Source organism: Calidris pugnax, unplaced genomic scaffold, assembly GCF_001431845.1.
Source record: "Calidris pugnax isolate Ruff unplaced genomic scaffold, ASM143184v1 scaffold58, whole genome shotgun sequence".
NCBI classification, from domain to species: Eukaryota; Metazoa; Chordata; class Aves; order Charadriiformes; family Scolopacidae; genus Calidris; species Calidris pugnax.
The window spans coordinates 385447-394185 of NW_015090868.1; positions in this window are offsets into that span (position 1 = coordinate 385447).

Genomic DNA, 8739 nt, shown 5'->3' on the forward strand with positions numbered 1-8739 from the left:
TTGAGGATTAACTTGTAGAGAATGCTTCTAGTGGTCATGATGAGAAAAGTCTGAAAAAAACGGAAAGCCTGCCAGAATGACATTGCTGTGGGTCTTTTTTAGTGACTATTCCAAAGCTGATTAAATTTATTGTGAAAATTCAGGTTTTGTGTATTTGGCTTTGTTTCTCAATTTATGCTTGTCACGACAAAACCCCTGTGTTTATGGAGGAAAGATCCAGATCAATGGAATATTGCATCCCCTGTTCCTATCGCCATCAAAATGTTGTTGTCCATCAGGGATTCTCACATCCCCAGCTCTGCTGTTCCATCTCGCAGCGCTGTGTTTATCGGGGGGGTTTGCCTACAGGTGAGCAAAACCCACGATGAAGTTGATCGTATAAAAGCATTTCCAATGTCCTGGCTGGAGATGAAAAATAATGTACCTGCCAAGATGAAAATTCTCAGAGACCTTATTGATTTTGTGGACTGGCAGCAAAGCAGCAGGAGTGAGATGATTATTTTGGGGGGATACAGAGCAATTTGCTGAAATGAGGAAGGAAAAAAAGGGGGGAAAACAACGAATGCTTAAAGAGCCAAATACTACTGATAATAATCAAACCAGGAAGATTGCTTTCAGAAAAGCTGCTTTTTAAAAAAAGGAATGTGCTAATCAGATAATCTTCAAGTTGTATCAAAAGTTTAACTTGTAGAGAATGTTTCTAGTGGTCGTGATGAGAAAAGTCTGAAAAAAAAAAAACGGAAAGCCTGCCAGAATGACATTGCTGTGGGGTTTTTTTTAATGACTGTTCCAAAGCTGATTAAATTTATTGTGAAAATACAAAGTTTCTTAGTTGTGATTTATGCGAGTAAGAGGAGGCAGAAGATTTAGATGATTAAACAGGAGATGGTTTGGTTTGGTTTGGTTTTTTTAAACCATGGTGGTGGTTTTCCATCTGTAAAAAGAACAAATGCTTTTTCTTTTGAATGCATGAAATTTTTGGATGAACTAGAAATCTCCCAGTGAGAAAATGCAGGAGGAGGCTTATGGCATGGAGGAAATGGCAGCACAAATAAGACACAAACTTACACAATAAGCTTCTCAATACAAGTTTTGGAGCTGGTTTTTTTGTTTGGGTTTTTTTTTTTTTAAACCATGGTGATGGTTTTTCATCTGTAAAAAGAACAAATGCTTTTTCTTTTGAATGCATGAAACTTTTGGATTAATTAGAAATCTCCCAGTGAGGAAACGCAGGAGCAGGCTTATGGCATGGAGGAAATGGCAGCACAAAGAAGACACAAACTTACACAATAAGCTTCTCAATACAAGTTTTTCTCTTCTTTCCCCTTCTCTTCATGGGATTCAGGATAATCCTGAATTTTCTCAAGTAAAACAAAGTAAGGATATAGTCACTTTCTGTTTTCCTCAGGTATCTTGATGCGTGTTTATGCTGCAAGTTGTTTATTTGGGTCTCAGGATGATGGTCTCAGGAGCTGTCTACCTCAGTTAATGCAAATCCCTCTGCTGTGGGGATGCTCTGCTGAAAAGTGAGTCTCTCCATTTCCCCACACTCACTGTGAGGGTCCCTGTTGTGGCAGTGACTGTACGGGGGTGTGATGAGGTATTTTGGGGACACGGGACCCCTGGGCTGGGTTGAAGGCCTCACACTCCTGTTCCTGCCCGTTCCTGCTCATTTTGTGCACTGGTAACTGATAATTAGCAGTTAATACGATTATCACAGTTCATATGATTATCAGAAGCCTGCGATGGAATTTCCTGCAAAGTATCTTGCCTCAAATCCATATTTCAGGTGGGCAAACACAGCAGTTTATAGAAACTTAGAATTTTTTTTTCCCTTTCTTAGTGGAGAAAATAAAATTATCCATATTTATACATATACTATATATATATACATATACAGTTAATCTTATTTTAAAGGTTTGCTGTCAGTGCTGAAGGTAACGTTGCATATACATAAGATTTCTTTTGGATTAATTAGAAATCTCCCAGTGAGGAAACGCAGGAGCAGGCTTATGGCATGGAGGAAATGGCAGCACAAAGAAGACACAAACTTACACAATAAGCTTCTCAATACAAGTTTTTCTCTTCTTTCCCCTTCTCTTCATGGGATTCAGGATAATCCTGAATTTTCTCAAGTAAAACAAAGTAAGGATATAGCAACTTTCTGTTTTCCTCAGGTATCTTGATGCATGTTTATGCTGCAAGTTGTTTATTTGGGTCTCAGGATGATGGTCTCAGGAGCTGTCTACCTGAGTCAATGCAAATCCCTCTGCTGTGGGGATGCTCCGCTGAAAAGTGAGTCTCTCCATTTCCCCACACTCACTGTGAGGGTCCCTGTTGTGGCAGTGACTGTACGGGTGTCTGATCAGGTATTCTGGGGACACGGGACCCCTGGGCTGGGTTGAAGGCCTCATGCTCCTGTTCCTGCCCATTTTGTGCGCTGGTAACTGATAATTAGCAGTTTATACGATTACCACAGTTCATATGATTATCAGAAGCCTGCAATGGGATTTCCTGCAAAGCATCTTGCCTCAAATCCATATTTCAGGTGGGCAAACACAGCAGTTTATAGAAACTTATTAGAATTTTTTTTCCCTTTCTTAGTGGAGAAAATAAAATTATCCATATTTATACATATACATATATATTTACATATACAGTTAACATTGTTTTAAAGGTTTGCTGTCAGTGCTGAAGGTAACGTTGCATATACATAAGATTTCTCAATTGAACATAGGGTTTTCACTCCATTGCAGCTGGTTAATATCTCTCAGAGGACACACTTTCCTTCGTACTTAGGAACGAGGTGGGTTCACCATCAAACAATTTAGAATTCTTTGGCTTTACATCGTGTCCTTAATAAGCATTAAATACAGGAGAGTTCACGCTTGTAGCTGGTGTTGGAAACTGGTGTTCTGTTGAAGTTGGGTCACATTCAGTTTGCTGTGGCGACGTGTGTGGTGAAACCCTGAGTTTTACTGAATAGCCAAATTTGGGAATTCAGTCTTCAGTATCCCTTTTTTTTGGAGTGAGTTTTTTCCAGTGCCCTGATTTTGGCCAGTGTACTCCCTTACCCCTGAGCAGCTCACTCAGATGGCTCTGGGGGATTTTTAACCAAATCCAAGCATCTTAGAGCTGAGGGCAGGGTTATTATCGCTGAAAACAATGTGTCTAGATAGGAGGGACTGGGAAGAATGGGGAACGTGTGAAGAAAGAAATGCGTGACAGACCCTCTTGTTTTATGTTTACATCTATTTCTAGCTAATACATGACGTATTTTTCTTAATTCAATACCCAGGCCAGCTGTTTTCCTGGAATATAAGTCCCTCTGCTCTTCAAAAAAACCCCGGGTTTCACTTTGCGTTACCCTTGGTATTTCCAAATGTGTGTTTACAATCTGACCTAACCACAAATACATTAAAAAAGACTTGTGAAGTTGTCCTATGGGCCATCATACCTACAGATTCAGTAATCGTAGACTCATAGAATTGTCTAGGTTGGAAGGGACCTTTAAGATCATCTAGTCCAACCATCCACCTAACTGATAAAAACTGTCACTAAACCATGTCTCTAAGCTCTATGTCAACCTGTCTTTTGAATATCTCCAGGGATGGTGACTACAACCACCAGGAATTTAGTCTGAATGCTTCACTATGGACATTCCTAACAAAACCTTTAAAGTAGCTGCTTTCACAATTTCCTCCCCTTTTCCTCCACCTCTTCAATCAGTGTCCCCTTCTTTTGGAGTGGGTTTTTTCCAGTGCCCTGATTTTGGCCAGTACCCCTTACCCCTGAGCAGCTCACTCATACTGTACTTAGATGGCTCTGGGGGATTTTTAATTGAATCCAAGCATCTTAGAGCTGAGGGCAGGGTTATTATCGCTGAAAACAATGTGTCTAGATAGGAGGGACTGGGAAGAATGGGGAACGTGTGAAGAAAGAAATGTGTGACAGACCCTCTTGTTTTATGTTTACATCTATTTCTAGCTAATACATGACGTATTTTTCTTAATTCAATACCCAGGCCAGCTGTTTTCCTGGAATATAAGTCCCTCTCTGCTCTTCAGAAAAACACAGGGTTTCACTTTGCGTTACCATTGGTATTTCCAAACAGGTTTGTTTACAATCTGACCTAACCACAAAGACAGTGGCATTAAAAAAGACTTGTGAAGTCGTCCCATGGGCCATCATACCTACACGTGCAGTAATCATAGACTCATAGAATTGTCTAGGTTGGAAGGGACCTTTAAGATCATCTAGTCCAACCATCCACCTAACTGATAAAACCGTCACTAAACCCTGTCTCTAAGCACTATGTCAACCTGTCTTTTGAGTATCTCCAGGGATGGTGACTACAACCACCAGGAATTGAGTCTGAATGCTTCACTATGGACATTCCTAACAAAACCTTTACAGTAACTGCTTTCACAATTTCTTAAAACTCTTAAAAATGAGCGGTTGTGTGGCTGCTGTGAAGGAGTCAGTTGTTACTAATATGTGTGTGGACACAGAGAGAAGGTTGTGAAAAGGCACCTCAGCTCTTTAACAGCTGGTAAAGCTGTACCAAAAATCCTGCTCCTGAATGGTTTTGTCTTTCCCCAAATTAGCGGGCACATTTGGAGTCCCGAGTAAGGAGCCAATCTGAGCTTTCCAGGGGTTTGTTCCTAGTAAAGTTGTCCAGGAACACATCCAGGTGAAAGAGAAAAGCATAAATGAGAAGTAATTTGATTGGCTCAACGGAAGTTAAGCAGATTTGTGGAAGCCTGGGGAAAACATCTGTACTGTTCTAAACTCAACCCACAAATGTCTTGTCTCCTTGAGATTCAGAAAGAAATCCTGACTTGTTGGCTGTTTGCTGGAAGCCAAGAGACTTGTTTTTCCCCATGCTGGACTCTGCATTTGGTGGCCTTAGTGAGGACCTTGTCCAACTCGTTCACACCCCACTCAGTTCCTCAGCTCAATTGCATTGACAATTTGCATCTCGTTACTATCTCAGGCTCTTGCCTCGTGTCTGTTCACACAGGTCTGTGCTGATTCAGCAAAGCCAGTGCAGGTTTGGACGCAGAGAAGCCTCCAGTTTATACTTTAAGTATTTTCTTTGCTAATTTAAGAACTGGACATGAACCACCAGCACCAGGCAGAAGTTTTGAGGCACCTTTGAGCAGGTGCATTAGAACCTGAACCAAGGAACCGTCACTAAACCCTGTCTCTAAGCACTATGTCAACCTGTCTTTTGAGTATCTCCAGGGATGGTGACTACAACCACCAGGAATTGAGTCTGAATGCTTCACTATGGACATTCCTAACAAAACCTTTACAGTAACTGCTTTCACAATTTCTTAAAACTCTTAAAAATGAGCGGTTGTGTGGCTGCTGTGAAGGAGTCAGTTGTTACTAATATGTGTGTGGACACAGAGAGAAGGTTGTGAAAAGGCACCTCAGCTCTTTAACAGCTGGTAAAGCTGTACCAAAAATCCTGCTCCTGAATGGTTTTGTCTTTCCCCAAATTAGCGGGCACATTTGGAGTCCCGAGTAAGGAGCCAATCTGAGCTTTCCAGGGGTTTGTTCCTAGTAAAGTTGTCCAGGAACACATCCAGGTGAAAGAGAAAAGCATAAATGAGAAGTAATTTGATTGGCTCAACGGAAGTTAAGCAGATTTGTGGAAGCCTGGGGAAAACATCTGTACTGTTCTAACCTCAACCCACAAATATCTTGTCTCCTTGAGATTCAAAAAGAAATCCTGACTTGTTGGCTGTTTGCTGGAAGCCAAGAGACTTGTTTGTTTTCCCCATGCTGGACTCTGCATTTGGTGGCCTTAGTGAGGACCTTGTCCAACTCGTTCACACCCCGCTCAGTTCCTCAGCTCTCACACAGACACCAAACCTTTCCCAGCAGGGCTCTGTTTGCACCCAATCTTTCCCACTTCCACCCAGAATAAGTTCTGTCTCTCATCTCTGAAGTGAGACAACAGCCCCATAAACACCCTTTTACTTTTTGCAGTTTGGTGACCTATTAAGCTGTCTGTAAAAATCAACAAGTGGTGTTCGAATTTTAATCTCAAGGCAATAAATGGGACAATTTGCATCTCGTTACTATCTCAGGCTCTTGCCTCGTGTCTGTTCACACAGGTCTGTGCTGATTCAGCAAAGCCAGTGCAGGTTTGGACGCAGAGAAGCCTCCAGTTTATACTTTAAGTATTTTCTTTGCTAATTTAAGAACTGGACATGAACCACCAGCACCAGGCAGAAGTTTTGAGGCACCTTTGAGCAGGTGCATTAGAACCTGAACCAAGGAATACCAGAGGGTCTTACACATGAACGACCTTGGCCAAGGCACAGATTTCCAGTTCGTAAGACCATCAAGTGAATTATTCTTTCCAAATAATGAGGAAAATAAAACAACTAGTATTTTTATTTAACCAACATAGCAAACTTGTTGAGTGTACACTCAGTCCCACTGTCCACATCACCAACAAAGGTGCTGAAGAGCACCGGTCCCGGTACTGACACCTGAGGAACACCACCCGTCACTGGTGCCACTTGGACATCAAGCCGTTGACTGCAACTCTTTGAGTGCAGCCATTCAGCTGGTTCCTTACCCACCGAGTGGTCCATCCATCAAATCCATGCCTCTCCTATTTAGAGACCAGGATGTCATGCAGGACAGTGTCAAATGCTTTGCACAAGTCCAGGTAGAAGATATTGGTTGCTCTTCCCTTATCCACCAACACTGCCACCCCACCATAGAAGGCCACCAAATTTGTCAGACATGGTTTGCCCTTAATAACGTAGCAAACTTGTTGAGTGCACACTCAGTCCCACTGTCCACGTCACCAACAAAGATGCTGAAGAGCACCAGTCCCAGTACTGACACCTGAGGAACGCCACTTGTCACTGGTGCCACTTGGACATCAAGCCGTTGACTGCAACTCTTTGAGTGCAGCCATCCAGCCGGTTCCTTACCCACTGAGTGGTCCATCCATCAAATCCATGTCTCTCCTATTTAGAGACCGGGATGCCATGTAGGACAGTGTCAAATGCTTTGCACAAGTCCAGGTAGATGATGTTGGTTGCTCTTCCCTTATCCACCAACACTGCCACCCCACTATAGAAGGCCACCAAATTTGTCAGACATGATTTGCCCTTAATGAGGCCATGTTGGCTATCACCAATCACGTCCATATTTTCCATGTGCCTTAGCAGAATTTCCAGGAGGATCTTGCTGGGTGAGAGGTGACACTGACTGGCCTGTAATTCCCCAGGTCTTCCTTTTTTCCCTTTTTAATGGGGGTTATGTTTCCCATTTTCCAGTTGATGGGAAATACACCAGACTGCCACAGCTTCTCAAATATGGACAGTGGCTTAGCAACTTCACCCGCCAGTTCCCTCAGGAGCCATGGATGAATCTCTTCAGGTACACATGGACTTGTGCATCTTCAGGTTCTTTAGATGGTCTCAAACCTGGTCTTCTCCTACAGTGGGTGGTACCTCCTTCTCCCAGTCCCTGCCTTTGCCTTCTGTGATATTGTGTCACCACAATATTCAAGGTGAGGACATGCCATAGAATTCCTCTGTAGTATAATTTACTTTTTCCCCAATTTTTTCCAAGGAATTGTTAACGTTCTATTTACCTTTTGGCTGTTGTAGACCACTGATCTGCTGTCTCGCAACTCTACAAAACTGTGCAAAATGACTCCCAGATCCCTGTATTGAGAATGTCAGAGTAATTTAAAACCAACTGTGTGATGCAGTTAGTATTTTTCCCTGTGACAATGAAGCTTATTTCTCAGTCTCTCAGTATTGAGATGTTTTTTTTTTCCTAGCTCTTCTATCATTCTGTCATCAAGAATCTTAGTCATGTTTTCCTTTATCAGATTATCTGCTAAAATGTTGACCAGATGCCCCTGGCATGTTCCCAGAAGCCAAGAAGCATCTCATTTATTTCTTGAAAACCTAATTTTCTTGAGACTTTATATATATATAAAAAAAAAAAGCAGCAAGGAAAAAAGCCATCCCATCCCAAAGCATGTGCACAGCACGGAGAAGGTCCCTTTGTTCCCATGCCCACTCTTTCAGAAGAACATTAATATCTTTGTAAGGCGTAACATCCTGCTGTGAGAGCTGTGATGATTCTTCACAGTATGTCACAGATACGCTTCCAGCACTTTAGGACTTCACAAATCCACCTGTTTTCGAGGTGATTCCTCAAGTGAAGCACACGCTTGGGAAAACAGTACACTTTATAAAAGCTAAGGCTGTGAAGGAAAAGTGGATTAGTATTGCCAAGATGTGGAACTACCGCAACGCTGATGTCAGAAGTTGGATCCCCTTTTTTGGCTCTCTCAAATGGAGCTCCTGCGTGTGATGCCAAAAACCAGTTGGGTGAGTGGGACAAATTACCAGCAGCTCTTCCACAGGCAGAAACAGTCACGAGGAAGAAGCTGCTGCTCCCAAATGAGCGTTGGTGTCAGAGGCACCGGAGCGGTGCCTGAGCTGCCGCCCCACACCTCCCACGGGTCCTGGCCCAGCGCGCTGTGGCTGTAACTCCTGCCCCACAGCTTGCCCTCTCCTTACCAGCCCTCCCATTAACTATGGGTGCACAGCATCCCCCATTCTCACATTCCACTCTCAATATGTAACAAAACAAGCCCCAAATCTTATTTTTGACAAGGAATTATAAAAACTTGAGCAGTGAGCTTTCATCTCCCCTTCATTCCCAGTTTTAGAAGAGAATTATAGA